At 36.2% G+C, this 17,373-nt stretch overlaps 1 long non-coding RNA gene across 1 annotated transcript; it reads right to left on the bottom strand.

Annotated features, from left to right (window-relative positions):
- Positions 1-8,998: 8,998 nt before the first annotated feature.
- Positions 8,999-17,005, bottom strand: LOC146444655 (uncharacterized). Its single transcript, XR_014850237.1, has 4 exons — positions 16,900-17,005; positions 14,947-14,981; positions 9,806-9,874; positions 8,999-9,131 (listed from the first exon to the last, which is right to left on the bottom strand). It is a non-coding gene; the product is annotated as an uncharacterized LOC146444655 (long non-coding RNA).
- Between the last annotated feature and the right edge of the window lie 368 nt (positions 17,006-17,373).

Genomic DNA, 17,373 nt, shown 5'->3' with positions numbered 1-17,373 from the left:
TTTTAAAGCCATAAAATATGTTGTTCAATTCAGTTGAAAATTTTGCATTATGGAACCAGTTATGAATTATTTATAATTTTCCAGAATTGCAGGTGAATCTATTAAAAGTTCTTTTGCATCTCCTTTATAACAAACTAGGTTATCCAAATGCAAAATAGGCCCTGATTATGGTGTATTAAATCAAATTAGTTGGTCATAGGCAGGCTTGTAAAATCTGGAGAGGAAATATATAATTTCTAATAATAAAATATATTACCAATCTATATACCTTCTCTATGTGGACAATGCATAATTTCACTGTAACTAAGGGTTTCTTTCAAAATGTTGTGTGAAACTTTAGGGTAATTAGGTCTCCTGTCTGCCGGGACTTTTTTTACAATTGAGGTATAAATCCCAGTTGTAGCAATATAAATACCAAATGTGTTTATGAAAAGAAAAATCATCCAATCATTTTAATTAAATCTCTCATTAGCTGCATTGACTAAAATAAAAATATATAGTTCAAGTTCTGAATTATAATATATTGGATGTGAACCAATATTTGCTCAAATAAAAGAAGAAACAATTTATTTTACTTAGTTGCCCATTGCTAAAAGAACTTGTATGAATGTTTGTAATGGAGAGTGCCTTTAACCCACAGTCCTGATCATTGGGTCTGTATTTTTCCCCTTAATCTGAGTTAAAACTAGTTCAGTATGTAATTTCTGTTACACATGTCCATAATTTACCTCCTTGCATCAGTCCACACCAAGAATACCTTTTCCTTACCTTAAATATGCAATTCATTCTCAAATACACAACAATTTTTTATCACTGCATTCTATTTGCCATGTGTAAAAGGCTTAAAAAAACCCAGGCAACTGAAGAACAAGAGGTATGATCAACTTTTGGAAATAACAATGAATACTCAACAAATGAAAGGAAGATGGCAAACAAAATTATCATCAAAGATGCATCTTCTCAGATTTGAGGTTATCACAAATGCCTGATTTTCAGTTTCAAAAACAGTGACAAACACATTCTGGTTTCTCTTCCTAGCTGCTTTGTATTGTGCCAATAAAGGGGAAAAAACCCTTCCAGTCTTGCCCCATATTTCCCCCAATAATGGGGAAAAAACCCTTCCTTGGTACCTTATAATATACCACTTAGAGGAAAGCCTCACAAGGAACTTAGGGTATATTATGGCAATTCTTGTTACTTCGGGCACCTAGTACCCTCCTGGGATAAAGAACATGCAGCTGGAACCATGTGATGATCTGTAACTTTAGTGGTTTGCTATGGTTTCTTTCAATAGTAAATAACTACTAAAGTTTAGAAGGTAGCCTAAACTGTGCCAAGAGTCTGGCTTTCCCCAAAGAACCCCAAGAAGTGAAAGGGTGTTGCAAATTAACTCTCTTGGCTAAGCTCTAGTGTATGTGGGCCAGATCAAAGCATGCAATCAAATATTCTGTGAGTTACAGAATTTTTTACTCATCTCATAATCTTACTTGAACTCTGCATGTTTCAGGTATCCAATTTTTACAGTTTGTTTTTCACTCTTTTTGTTTTCCACTAAGAGTTCTTGTCCTCTAGTGATTTTCACCAATAAAGCTTACCACCTCCTTGTTCATAACATAGCTTCAAATAATTATAAACACACACACAGGCAGAAATATAACACAAAGATATATAGCAGTTTATTTGAATGGAGATGTTGGTATTTTAATATTTTGTTTTTTTACTATTCTGGAGTTTCCAAATTTTTTCACTGGTGTGTTTTTCATATGCTGGAAAAGTATTTTACTTCAACTTATTAATTAAAATTAACCCAATAGGATAAGGTGATATTAGTCAATTTGGACTAACAAACAAGGAAAATTGAAAAAAAAAAAAAAGAAGGAAAGAAAACCCCCACTTTTTTGTTTGTTTGTTCGTTATAATATTCAAGCATGCATAGTTTTCCTTTAACATTTCTGAAAAATTACTTTGCTAGAATTTTGAATTTGTAAGTCGTAAATCTTAAAATTGTAAGTTGCATCTTTAAATGATGTCTTCTGCTCTATAACATACTGCATTGGGTGCAGGTGCCCAGTCAGTGGCAGTGGGGTCTGCAGAGGCCCCTGTGCAGACACAACCAGTCCTGTCACAGACCCACCACAGGGCATGGCTGAGCCCCACAGCCACAGCATTGACACCTTGGGGAAAACATGCTTCAGAAAGGGAGAAATGTGGCACAACAGAGAAAGAAATGAGAAATAAACCTGCAGACAGAAAGGTCAGTGAAGATGGAGGGAGAGGAGGTGGTCCAGGCACTGGAGCAGAGATTTCCCATGGAAAAGACGATGGTGAGGCAGGCTGCTCCCCTGCAGCCCTTGGAGGAGATCATGGCAGAGCAAAGAAGAAGTGTCAGGAGGAAGCAGAGCCAGAGGCAATTTCTTATGTATTGCTTATAATCAACACATAAAGTCTATTTTTATAAGTAATAATTTCACCATTTTGCATCACAATATGTGCAGTGGTCCATTTGTTTATTTCATCATTCAGGCAAAAAGTAAGGATGTCATTCTACCCAGCCTTAATTATATTTGCTTAATCAAAGTAGTAGCATTATCAATATGTCCTTCCTCTCACAGCTTTAGAAGCATGACTGCAAATATGATTTTCCAAACTATTTTTAGGTAGGATAGTGGCATGAACAGGGTAAAATGTTTTCTCTTTCTCTCTCCCTCTGTGACAGAAGTTGTACCAGTTGCTCAGACACATGAACATTAGGCTCCTGACTAAAGACTGGGCTGCGTGCCTTATTGCAGGTTGTCAGAGAGACAAGTGTCAGGATGGATTTGTTTTATTCAACTGGAACCAAAGTGCTACCGATATTTCAAAACTGACCTAAAATCTTTTATCACAGGTTAATGAAGAAAGTGGAAAGACCCATAGTAACAAAAGTATGGATAAAGAATTAAGCACATAAATGATGCTATACTGCTCATTTGTAATAAGTATCACAGTACTGCAGGTGATAACTCTAGCACTGGCATGTACAGCTGGCTTACTTAAGCTTCTACCTTTTCCAAACCAACATAGTAATATTAAAGCAAAGCAACCATTCAATATTTATTGTAGACAGGGAATTAGATATTGGTGTAGGTGTTATCTGCACTCTATAAAATGCTGAGTTTAGTTTCTTTACAGGTTTTTTATTTTTAGTGTTCAGTTAAGTTGCAGGTTAATAGTAAATTATGGGCCCTTATATGAAAATAGCATGGCTTCTTGACATTTCTGGCAAGCATGTATGATAAAATTTACCTTAGTTTATACAATTTTACATAACATGAACAGCAAGAGACCGGCTGAAATTTAATCTATGAAATCCAAACACCATAAATCATTTAAGGATTTGTTTCATTTTTTTTTCTCTAATAGAGTGTAACATGGGGAAAGTCATGTAATGTGATTGTCAAAATTTAAATATTTGTCAATATTAATATATATATCTTAAAAATAATTGCATACACACAAATGTAATAAACTGGCTACTGACACAAAATTACATATAGCAGATAGCAATCATGTAATGGAAAAAAGCCTCACTGAATAATCTTTCTCAAATTTAATATTGGCTAGCTGGGTTTGGTCCCATGCTGTTCTTTATAAGCTGAAGAAATATTTAGGATTGTAACTGCAGTTATTTGGTAGCTGAGTGAACAAACTAAAAGCCTTTGTCTCATTGAAGTTGTATAGAGGTTAATATTGAACAATAATCTTTGTCAGGATCCTGCCTCATGCCGTTGAAGACACATGGTATGATATATGCTCTTTAAGTCACCATATGAAAATATATTAAGATTCTAAACTTTGATAACTCTACAGATAAAAATCATATTACAGCAAAAATTAAAGTTCAGGTAAAACTGAGGAAAGAATGATAAAAAAGTAAGTATAACCAGCCAGTTTCTTCTGAGCACAGAATCATAAACAATGAATGCAGCACTAAAATTACAGACTATTTGGAATCACAAAGCCTGTATTCAACTCTTGTCTGTTTAGCAGGAATAAATACAGATAAATAAAATTGTATGACAGGATGACCACTTATTTTATCTTTTTACCAAAAAATATGTTGATTCTTGCATATTTTTTGACTTACGTGCTGTTGTTATTTAATGTCTCAGTCATTAAGTAGGATGGACACAAGATTTGCAAACAAAAATTCACCTTAATTATTGCTAAATACCTTACACTATGCAAAATTAAACAAAACAACACCAGGATTACAAATACCCATCGTACTCTCATAGGTACAAAACACAGTTTTTAATTCCCTGAAGTAATTCAAAGCAGTGTGATGTATTTGGCTGCCCTCTAAACAGTGTGACAAAACATTTTTCATTTGATATTGAGATGCAAATTAAAAATATTCTTTCTGGGCAGCTGTGAAACCAACATAGTAAAGAATTTATTTGAGTAGCATAAATTTAGGAGCCCCAACCATTTTATCAAACTAATTCCTTTTTTTTTTTTCCGGAAAAAAGAGCTGAATGACTAATTTAGTGGCAAAACAGTTCAACAAACAAATTTTCCATGCCTCAAGCATTTCTTTAGATCTAGGCTCCACTGTATTTTGAAATTACTTATGTCAAGGCCATTGAGATTTCTATTCTTAGAACAGTGATTTGTTTTTGCATAGTATTACTATCAACTGTTTTGTAGTCTGCAAGCTACGGAGGCAGTAATAGAGACACATTCACATGGCCCATTTACTGGATGAGGTTGCATAAATTCCATCTGATTACGTATAAGTGGTTATTAGGATAGGATCTCAAACAAGAGTCACAAGAGATCTATGAATCCTCAAGCTGTCTATTACATAGTCATTTTACAGGATCTGTGGGTTTATGAGTATTGGATACTTTGTTGACTGTGATTTCTGCACAACAGTAAATGGCATTTTTACAGGCTAGATTCAAAATGTACTGTTCAAGCGCCAAACAAGCGTGTACTTTTAAATCAGAAATATTAAAAGCAAAGGGGAGAAACAGTTATTGATAACAGCAAACTCCCTTGGGTTTTGAGAGAATGAAAATGTTAAGCCTTGGCAGATTTCATGAGGCATTATGAAGTTCTGAAGAGAGATACATTTTCTTATAAGAACTGAATGCAGTAATTTATCAGCATAAAGCTTTGGGTTTGTGTAGATCCTTGGGTTGTAGCACAGGGAAATGACAGAAAAGCTACTTGTGTCAAGGGACAATTTTAGAACTAGTAGTTTGTGTCATTAATACAAAAAGGCCTGAATTCTTTAAAGTTTACTTGTTCATTAAGTCATTCCTTTTCAAGATGTTTCATCCCTACTGTGCTCCAAAGGCTATCCATGATCAGAGAGAAGTTCTACTGGGGCAGAAAGCAATCTTATGGTGCTAAAAAGACTTTGAGGGAGATCCTATAACTGAGAGTATCCCAGGATGCAAAAAGACATAGGAGATCATATTTAGAACATTGCATCTTTAAAATACTGTTTAGACCTTACTGATTAAGGTTGACGCACTTGCACTACACTTTCAAACCTTTTCTTTTATGCTACCCAGGCAATGAAAATTGCAGACAAATGCTTGTGTCTTTAATTTTCCTATTTTGATTTGTGAAGTTTGTCCATATAGCATGGTATAGCAAGAGCAAAAGCAACTATTTTTGGCAGGGAGAAAACAGAACTTAAAATAAATCCGAATTTTTATTAAGTTCAAAATAGCCAAGATGTCTTGGGACATGAAAAGAGGAAAATGTCTTTATTTTTGCCTGGTTGTTTTTTGGGGTTTTTTTCTGAATTTAAATTTAGATTAAGGGTGCTGTGCAAAACTATTTATTTGTGTCTTGGTAGTTATGGTATTTGGAGGGGTTTACATCTGTTCGTTCTTTGAATCTCCTCTGAACTTCAGTAGTTGCATTCATTAATATTCCGAATGGGACTGGAGGATTTGAGCTCGTATTGAAGAAAACCAAAACAAAACAAAACAATGAAACTTAAGAGCCCTGAAGATAATTGATACATTACCGTTGCTTAAAGAATGTTGAAAATACCTCTTGCAGGTGAAAAGCTAATATTCACCTCATCAACAAAATCATGGAATTCATTCAAGAAACTATCCTTTTATTTCAATATTTTCAGTGAAGAAGTATCTCTTAGTCTACTTGAAGAGCTTCACAATCAAGCTTCAGCAAGTGAAGCGGAATCTCATTGTTTCTTATTAGAGTAATGATATCTTGATAAGTGGATTGCCTGAGAAAACTATAATTATCCTTTTAAGTTCAGACTGCTAGCAGATCACCCAATTTCCTGACATCCTGCACCTTGCCTGATATCAGCAGTTTGGGCAGGAAACCTCCTGCATTATTCACACAAGGTATGATTGGGTGTGATAACGCTACTGCTGTGTAGAAAAGATGCGCCACGGCTCTCACCCACGTTCAGAAAGTTTTGGCACTATTAACTGGTGCTGCCAGATGACCCACATCCTAAATGTCACTGATAGTCCACTGGAGATATGACATTTTTTATGATTCTGGTTTTGCTGCCAGTGATTTGGTGAGTCACATAATGGATGTGTTTTTCCTAATCTTTCTTATGGTGTCAATAAAACTTTGCATCACGATGCTTTGTCAGACCCCATTGCTGTCCAGACCACAGAGCAGGAATGACCAATGTTAGTCTTTCATAGAGGAAGGGCTGTCTACAACAGAGAGCTGTGCCTACACTGTCTACCTGGCTGTAAGCCAGCTACCTTGTTGGTATAAAAGCTGGAGAGACAAGCTTGGAAAATAAAAAGATTTAATAGATGGAAAGGGAAGGTAGACAAATTCAACTAGAAACAACTTTGAAAAATAAGGAAACAAAACCAATAAATCACTGTAATTATTTGCAATCACTTGGGAATTTCCAAGGAGAAAACACTGTGGGGATTTTTGGAAGCAAGGTAGTGTTTTGTGTTTATGCAGTGTGTTTGCTTAAAAAAAAAAAAGAAAAAGAAATTTCTCCCATTTAGTCAGGAGCAGATAATTACAGTGGGGTATTCTTGCCTTATAATATATTGGATTAATTACTACAGCTCAATGCTATTTCTTTTTGTACTGAAAGAGACAGAACAGGAAGGACAGAGAACAGCAGAGATGAAAACAGTAGTATCATAATAATGGAGCCAGTCCAGATTAAAATAATGCAGGGGGAACCTTCCTGTTTGAGATCCCAATTGGGCCATTAAGGTCTGCTTTATTTATTTAGGTGTATTTGGCTTACAGCACTGAGAAGGTCTGTATTGAATTCCTGTAACTGATTTACTGAAATCAGCTCCAGCATTAAGACTTCATTACTACAACACTGCCGTTCCTCGGCAGGGTTAACTCTTGTCTCAAAGTGGATTGATCTGCACCAAATCCAAAGAGATCTGTATGATAATACTGATCTTTGGAACCATTTTATGAGTTTCATGCTGCATTGAAATACTTCTCAATGTCATTCAGTCAAAATCATAATTGATCCTTGACTGTCTTCTACTCCTCAGTCAGTTTGGGAAGTCCCTACTCGAGTAGACCCAAGATAGTACTTGGTCAGGAGAAAAACCTCTTTATTTCAATTGATTCAAAATTTCAACTTTTCAGCTTGTATTAAATATTAGTGAGAGCATTCAAGAGGTGGTGGTGCTATTTTTAAACAAATCTTTTTAAACCAAAAATCATGGTGCTCTTTTTAAACAAATTCCTTCAGGTCATCTGTGTTTCTGGTCAACTACTCAGATATCAACAGCCAAGATATTCAACTCATCTTCTGAAATTGTGACTACTTCACACATGGCAGCAAAATATCAGAAAATAAAGTCCTATATTCATATGTGTGGTCACTAAGGTCATTATCAGCAAAAGACACCTTCTTCCTCTGATTTAATATAGCTTGGAGTGACTTTTTTCTATCAAATAGCTTGGCATATTGAAATAAATTATATACTGCAAATTTGTATCAAACACATGGTTTTATTAATTAAAAATGTTTGCTTGGAATTACCTTCAAATAGTAAAGAAGAAAGGGACACCTAAGGAAAACCCTGGTTTTCTGCAATTTTGTTTTTAAAGATTTTGAGTTTTAACCCTTAACATTTCCTGTAAGGCATAAGATTTTATGTCATTCTGTATATTCCAAAGTTTTTTTGCCCCAAAATTTAATGTATAGACACTAATTTATCTTTTCAGAGTTTTTAAAAAGAACAGACATACCTTGTTTTTCTTTAATATTTTTCTGTAGTAATGCTAAATTGTCTTCTTACTTGTCTAGGACCCATTGTGAAAATGTGATAAGGCATCACATCTTGTCAAAAAGACTGAAACAAAGCTATACCCTATTAAATTTCCCTACCGATTTGAATATTTTTTTAAACTACCGTTTTCAACCGCATGCTATTGGAAGATGTGCTCTTTCTTTACTTTAAGATTAAATGGTCCCAGATCATATTAGTCTCTGTAAAAAATTAAGCATGTGGATACAGGAAGGTGTCTAGAAAGGAGCTATATCAATTTCTATTATAGCTAAAAGATTATCAATATGTTACAGTATTTATAAAATCTCAGGTCTCTTAAATGATGGCTATAGAGGCTTCGATCTTAAAAGGAAATAATTCACACACCATGATGATCCAGTCTATCACTATAGTAATCACTAAAACTCAGCAATATCAAGACCACCGTAAAGCTGGAAAAGCAGCTCCAGATGCAAATATGCTCAGTGCTACCCCTCACTGATGCAACAACTAGGACAACAACTGCTGAAGGAAATGTTCAGTCTGTAAAATAACTAGTGGCTGAAAGAAGGGGAAAAGAGGTTGGTGAAGAAGGGCATGGATATTGATTATCTTCAAAACTGGATTAACACTCACAATGCTTTAAATAAGATATAAAACAGAAACTATGAGTGAACTCAGACTTTATTGCTCCTACGAAGCCTGATGACTGCCCATTCAATACTCTTTCTAGGCTCACAAGAAGATCCATAAAATAAATGGGGAACTACCTGAACTTTCTTCAACAACTTAGACAGAATACCTTGAGTTTCTGCAGCAAAGGAGCCGATGGTTCACCACAATCAGTACAAAGGTGGCATAGTGTCCCTGTGACTTAAGAACATATCAGTGTCTTTTTACATACTGAACTCAAAATTGTGAGGTCATTTTTCTAAAGTAAAGATATACATGCTGGATCTAGCACCCTAAAATGTAATGCACATAGGAATTGTAAACCTGTTAAAAGTTCTCCATAACAAAAAATCGCATGGGAAAAATAAAGGTTAAATAGTGTGGCTAATAAATAGGTCAATGTGCCCAGAAGTACTGCAGATTTGCTCACTGTATACAGTAAAACTACATTCTTAAAAATTAAAGGATGAAAGTGAAAGGTAATGTGGACAGGTGTATTAATTTCTCAATTCAAATCAATAACTTCTATTGTTGGTGGTGTGCTGTTATAAATTGAGTGAAACATCTGATCTATGAACTGTAAGAATGAAGCTGCAGAAGGAGTTAATTTGCACCAAAATTTTCAGGAGTGACTAGTCTCCTTCAGTGACAGGTATTGTTAGGGTAAGACAGAAAGATAACATTTAAATGTCTGTGGAACCAGAGCATAAAAATCTATGACTGACATGAAGCAGTAGAATGTGGCATTACCTTTTACCAAGTCCACATCACCACATCAAAAACACCTGGTGAAAATGACACTTCGTTCTCCTACTTCTTGTCACACACAACAAGTATAAAACTTCAACAGCAACACTCCATGCATTTATTTCTACCTTTTATGGGAATGTAGATGCTTCTTTTTTCTAACTCGTGTTCTATCTGCAGTTCTGGGGTTCAGATGGCTGTGACCAAGAGTCAGAAAAAGAAATGTCAGACTACTAAATCTGCTCAAGAAAATATCTGACACTTTGATTGGATGTCAGCAAAGACATCTTGCATAGCAGAAGGATGCTATCGGTAGATCAGCCACACAGAAAGAATGTAATGAATCCAGTTACTGAGGATTCTAACTTTAGTGCTTTACTTAGAATAGACTCCGTCCTCACATCATAGCTGGGCCTGCTACAAGCATGATTTATTTCAACTGGAATTTTATTTTTAACTCCATATACATTTCGAAAATAATATCATGTTTTTTAAAGAGTATGTGGATTTTAAATGGCAGTAAAAACTGAAAAAAGAAAAAAATTAGCAGAATTTTTGTTCATGTCTTATGCTACATAATCCATGCAGCAATAACTCTTCATTGCTATGGGGAAATGCCTAATAATTTGTGTCCTTGGCCATTAGAATGTCTCTAATGTCTCATTAGGATTTTGAGCAATTCCTAAAGTTTCTTTTCCTGTGATACATTGTTCACTGCAAGTTAACAGTCTATTGTATCTAATGGCTGATTTTTCTGCATTAAAAAAAAATTAATTATCCCATATAATTTCATTGAGTCACAGAGTCTGTGTGATATCATTGTGATACTGGGACTTCTTCAAACTGATATCATGATACTGCATCATATAAGTATAGTTATAAAAAATCCCTTCATTTGCCATGGGACTATATTTGTTGTATTTTCCATATTTCAGGGAAAAAAATCAAAACAATGTCTTCTAAATATGCTTCTAATCATGCATCTATCCAAGAAAACCCTTAATATTTCACTGGTATTTTCAGACCTAATGTGCAGTTTCCTACTAACCTCAGTTTTGGGATATTCTCTCACTCTAGCTTCCCTGCACACTACTGTTTGCCTTGCCTAGAGGTTTATCCATTGTGTCAGTCACTGTAGGAAAACTTATTTCATTCTTTGTGCTCTAATTTTGCAAGATGGTTTTTTTGCAAGAGCATTTGCAAATGTGCTGGCTTTTTGTAAGAGAAATAATGGTGTTCTTAAGAGTTTAAAAATATGTTTGGTTTTTTATATATATATATTTTTTATGACAATTCTCAAACCCTCAGATTTCCAAAGGACACGTGGTCACAAGTATTTGCACCAAAGGTTCCTCTAATAGACAAATTTTAATAAATCGTAGTGCATTTTCAGTTCATGCATGTAAATACAAAATAAGTACTTCAGAAAAGCTACTCATCTAAATGTTCCCATAAATACCCTGCTCTGGGTTGTCACTAGCTACCAAGCTGTCTTTGCCTGTGACTGTGGTTACTGATGTATTGATAATGTAAAGGTACTATAATTAAAATGCAGATCTGTGATCCCAAACAAGTGAAGACAAAAATAATTTGTGCTTTGTTGGGCCACTTGCTGTGATCACATAGATCTTCCTGCAAAGTGTATTCTTCTGCCATTATAAAACCTGTGCCTGGAATACTTAACACATTATTTCCCAACTGTTTGGGCAACAAGACTGTGGAACAGTAATTTTATTTTGTCCTTGTTGTTGAACAGGAGTTCTAAAGCTGTGCGCAAATCTACAGCTATATAGTCATATCTTCAACAATATTGTGTTCCAATTTCAGAAGTAATTTCCAGCTAAACAAGCAAATTTTAATGCCCATTTGTTTATGTATGTGAGTTTTACCATCTCTGAGAGTCTTAGACTTTCTGTTAAACTCTCAAGCAATTCACACGTATATTCAGTGCAACACTGGGTATTTAGGCACATTAAAATGTAAGCCGAAACAGCCTTAACACTTGGTGACCACCTTAATGGGGATCTGTTACATGACTAAGGGATTTTAATATGTTTTCATTCCAAGGCTGCTTAAAGAGTTACAGACCCATGTCATATCTTCCACTTATTCTCCTTGTCCATGGTCACTGTATATTAGGACTTCTTTCAGATTACTTCTGGGTCTAGTACAACACCCATTTTAAAACATTTCTAGGCTGTATTTACCTACTGTTCAAATTCAGAGGAGAGTTACATGTTCCAATGATTTAATGGGCTAAATGAAAGCAATGACTGTATTTTCATATAAGTCATTCTGTACAGGAAAATTCATTCAATTCAGCATTTTTGTTAAAAGATACATTTCTTCTTGAGAAAAAATCCCAACTTTTCCTTCATTAAGTGAAGATTCATCCATGACTTCACAATTAATCAGACAGCATATCAAGTAACAATTTTAAATAATCTTTAACAGAAATGACTGAAAAATATGCAGAATTCAAAACCATGCTTCTTATTTTAATCTTAAGAAACTCTAATAAAATAAAATAAGTTTACATAAATTAAATAACTTTATGAGTACATTTTCATCAAAAAAAAAGATCTATTAATACTCCATAGTGTACAAGGTACCTAGAAATATCCTTCAGGGCCCAAAGCAATCATATGAATCACATTGTTCCTTTCTGATTCTATTTGCCTGACCTGGCTTTTGAAAACAGGAGGCATTCCATAACTCAGCTTGATGTGGCTTTGATTCTCACTAGAAGAGGATGGACTCAGCAGGGAAGCAGCACTTGTAGAAAGAGCTGCCAGGAGATAAGCAAGACCCAAGGAATTGTCAGTCAGGACACTGTTCTATACTGCCATGTGCAAGCAAAAACTTTAAGTTATATCTTCTAAGTGAAATTTGCAACTCAAAATTTTTCATGAATGAGAAGGCAGGAAAGAGAGAGAGAAAGTTTTAGATTCTTTATTGGATGAGACCCTCCAAATGCTTGATCATTAATTTAAAATAAAGTAAAATCTGTCACATAATGTGAATATCAAACTCATCAGAAGCTGTTGGCTACAATTTTTTATAGAGCAGGTCAAATACCCTGTTTCACAAAATATTACCACCATATAAATTTAAAAATAAATTGTCTTCTAAGACTGATAAGGGAATAATTATTTTTATATCATCACACTCAACATAGAAGTATTTTTATTCATTAGACCACAAAACAGATTTTTATGAAATTATACACAATAGGAAATTAGACCCTTCTGTGTGGTTTATTTCATTTCATTACATTGTGTTTTATGCTATGTTAAAGGTTAATGACAGCATTACTGCCTCACTGTCTTAGTTTATTGAAAGCCTTAGGACACATAATGTAGTAAAAACTACTTGTGAGGGCAAAGTACATTCAACTCTTTTTCAGTATGAGAAATGAAAAAATAGATGAAGAAGGGGAGATTCTCAATAACCGAATATTGGAAACACAGCAGCAGAAGATTGCAAATTCTCATACAATACTACATTTTCACAAGTGTTCAATAGACCTAATATGGAAAATCCTCATTTTGTGAAGAGTCTTGTGCTGATCAGTGTTAAAGCCCTGAAGTTTAAGAGATGAAAATAAGAATAAGAATGAAAATCTTTTTTCACTGTCTAAGAAAACAGGTTGCTAGCCCTTATGACTGCAGGGAAATGCATGAAAAATTAACCCAAAGATACTCAAAGGGCTGAAAAGACAGAAGTCAAAACTGTCTTTTCCATAAAAATATTACAAGTTTTTGGGCCCTGAGTCATGCATTTTTAGCATTTTGGTCTCGGCAATATATTTCACTCTGACTAACTGAAGGTACTAGTTCAGAATCTGAAGCTGGAAAACAATTAGGGTTAAAATGAAAATGAAGTGATAGAGTCCATTATTGTGAGGTAAGAAAAGAGTAACAGTAGCAAAACCATGACAATGGATTTCAAAAAAGAAACACTTCATCACACTCTGGAAACAGGTTGATATGGTAGCAAGGGAAGGATTTGCAAGCAAAAATAAGAAATGGAACTGCAGGGCAACTGGTAATTTCCAGGATAAAGAATAGCAAAAATGGCTGTGGAAGGTAACTATATAGGAACAAGTACACACACACACACACATATATATATATATACACATACATTTATATATTCATGGCAGCATGAAAAATATTAGTTGATCTGACATTAAAAAGAAATCACACCATTAAAAATGGAAACAAAAATTTATAAATCAGGATAAGCTAAAAAGGACAATAGGAACTTAGTGGGCAAAGATATCAGATATGCAAAGGAAAAAAAAACCCAAAGGTTTAACCTAGCAAGTATCAGATAAAAAATAAATGGATTTCTTAATAGTTGTCAAGAAAGGATATTGTGACTAATGGGAAAAACAAGTAGAAGATGAAAAAGAAAAGACTAAAAAGGTCAATTTCTTTTTAACAGCATTCTTAAAAGTGTTTGACTGTGATGAAATGTTTAACAAGTAAAAAATGAGCCTTGAATGAAGAAAGATTAAAGATTATGTAGATAAAGGTATTTGAGATAGCACATTCTGATGAAATTTGCTCTATTTAAAGAAGACACGCAAAACCATTTCTGAGTCATTGGCAAGTATTATGGAAAATTTACAAAGGGAGAATGAAATCTCAAGAGACAGTAAAACAGCAAATACAGTATCTTTTTTTAAAAGATTAAGTGCATATGGGGGATTTACTGCTGGGAATTACAGCCATTTTAGGTATCTGAAAAGATGCTAGGACAGATTATTAAACAATCCATTTGTAAACACCAGGAGGATAATAAGATTGTAAGAACCAACATAGAGATTTATCAAGATCAAATAACGTCAAACAAATCTAATTTCCTCTTTGCTCTAGATAACTGACCAAGAAAGCAGAAGAGAAGCTGAAGAAGACTTTTTTTAACTTTGGCAAGGCTTATAGCCACATGAAATCTCATAAGCAAATTACAGAGAAATGGTGTAGAGTAAACAAATATAACTGTGGCACACATCGTAATGAAAATCTTTTCTCAAAGGGTATGTATCATTTGCTGGTTGACAGCCTTGGTGGACTACTCTGGTGTGATCCATGTAAATCATATTAAAGAAATATATGTGTTCATAATTACGTTCAGAATATATACTGGCAACTCACAGAGATGTTTAATTTGGAATTCAGTGAAACTGTAAAGGTTTCTATACATTCTAAAAATAATCTAAATTAATTAAAAATGTTTTAAAATAGACTGATGATTTCTTTACCATGTTGAATAAGGATGATATTGTTTAATTTGTAGCTATGAGAAACAAAAAATAGGTATCAGATATATGGAATAGGCATACCTCAAGGAAAACTATAAAAGGAATTGCCAGAAACATATATTGGAGACTGGTTTTGTACTTTGAGTCTTGTGTCAGAGCAGAGGGGGGGTTAGATTCCTTCTTTGTTTTCCTCATGTGTTGGGATGACATTATAGCAAACAAGTGAAACAGTTTTGTACTGTATTTAGGAGTCTCTTCCCCCAAGAAAAAATAGTTGGTTGTATCTAAAAAGCTTTATGGTTTAAGTGTAGACAAATTCTCAGTGAATTTGATTACTCAGATTTTCTTGATAGCATTTTTATTACCACTATGATTAGCTATTTGTTCTAGGACAAATGAAGTATATAGAATGTTAGTAGAAATTTGGCTACTGATATTAGCTCTATTAGTTATAGCAAGGTGCTAAAATCATCCTAGATTGCAGGTGCAATCCCTGTACAGGCCATTCACTTGAGAGCTGGACTTGATGCTCTTTGTGGGTCCCTTCCATGGTGCCTCTGCTCAGTCTGAAGGATGTTTCTGCCATTTTCCCATTAACAGGGTCAACCAGTAGCAAAGTTAAGTGTGTTTCCCAGAAATGTGCACAGCCACACACGGATACACACAAGACACAGACACAGCTGGTCATAACCAGCCTCAGACAAGGCTCTGCCCTCAGAAACACCCCCACTCAAGACTCACACCTGACACACAGCCACATCCCCTTATTCTCTTGGGCTGGCAGAGGCAGAAGGTCACTTGTGACGTTACTTCTCCGAAAAGCAGCTGCAGCCCCAACGTCACAACAGAAAGGCAAATGGCTGTGCTGGGCGTGTGAGCCGGGTGGGGCGCTGGATCTAGGGAGCACACAGGAGCGGCACGGGGCTCGGGGGACAGAAATCCGGCGGGAACCATGGTGGGATGGAGAAACGTACGGACACAATCTCTGGTCTTCCAGGGAGATTTATTAGGATCTTTGGGTGAGGGTCCAGGGGAGGCGAAAGGGGATGGGAAGCAGGGGAAAGGCAGAGGGTCTGGAAGCCCAGAGACTGCGACAACCAGCACACTGTGGCAGGGGTTTATATAGGAAGGGAAAAGGGGATGGGGTTAGCTCTGAAGAGCCAACCCGGGAAAGTCTGAAGGGAGAAAGGCAGGGATGCACACTAATAGACTTCTGACAGGGGAGAGTGCATAATTCAAAAGAACCAATAACATACAGAGCTAAGGAGAACAAAGGAGAAACCTCTGGCAAGCCACCTAGGGAGAAAGGGCGGGGAAGTGCAGAGACACATATTGCTACAGTCACTAGTGCAGCACACACACCATACTCCCCAGGGACACAAACACACACATTCATGGATCTCCCAAGAACCAGCATGGCCCCTCTGCTCACCTGGCATCACTACCCACCTACTCTTAACCACCCCACATGTCCCTAATCGCCAGCTGCTCCAGCTGTGTGCTCACTGCATACACACAGTACTAGTCCTGCAAGCACACCACTCTTGTGGGTCCTCCTGAGATAAAACCTCCTAAGATAAACCCAAACCCAGAACTTCCTACTTCCCATCTGGGCCTGCTCAGTTTGCCAGTGAATCCATACACAGACCCCACATGCACTTGACGACTGGGGAAATGTTGTAACCTGCCCCAGAAGGTGAGGGTAACTTTGGTTCTTGCTAATAGATCCCATGGGGCAGATTAGAGTAAACAACACTGAATAATCAGTGTTTGTAAATATCTATATGCGGAGTTTATTTTAGAACAATTTGGTTGCAATAGAAAGCAGGTATGTAGCCATTTTGGTTGTTACTATCTATAGTAATACAGCAAAGTAAACATACAAAAATAACACTTAAAAAAACAAAAGAAAGAGAAAGAAAGGATAAAAGTAGTAAAATATACAGTCCCCACCTGTTGGACCCAGTAACAAGACTTGGTTGTTGTAATTTCAATGTCTGAGAGTCAAAGTGAAGGTCACAGTCCTGCCAAAATTATTATCTTTCCTCATTCATCGGGGGTGGTGTTACGGCAGGGTCTGGGGGGTGGCACAGGCCGGCTGCCCCTCTGGACCAGGTCTCTGGAATCCCACCAGATCTGGAGCGGGCGGCCCCCGGGCTCCCTCAGCATGGCGCAAGTCTTCCAACCACAGAAATTCTAACAGGAGAAAGTAAGGCAAAAAAACGAACCTGGACTCCATCTCTGTTCTGGCAGGGAGGTTTATTTGGGGTAACGGGGAGAGGGGTTGCAGGGGAGGAGAAGGGGGGAGGAAAGGCAGGGACAGGGTAGGGGCTGCCAGCTCAGAGAGAAGACCTTTCTCACACCCAGGTGCTGGCTTTTAAGGGGAAAGGACGGGGGCGGGGGCTGGCTCTCTAAGAGCCAGTCCCA

This window comes from Lichenostomus cassidix, chromosome 1 (assembly GCF_008360975.1).
Source record: "Lichenostomus cassidix isolate B80296 chromosome 1, HeHo_3.0, whole genome shotgun sequence".
Classification (NCBI taxonomy): domain Eukaryota; kingdom Metazoa; phylum Chordata; class Aves; order Passeriformes; family Meliphagidae; genus Lichenostomus; species Lichenostomus cassidix.
This window is presented reverse-complemented; position numbering and strand designations above follow the sequence as displayed.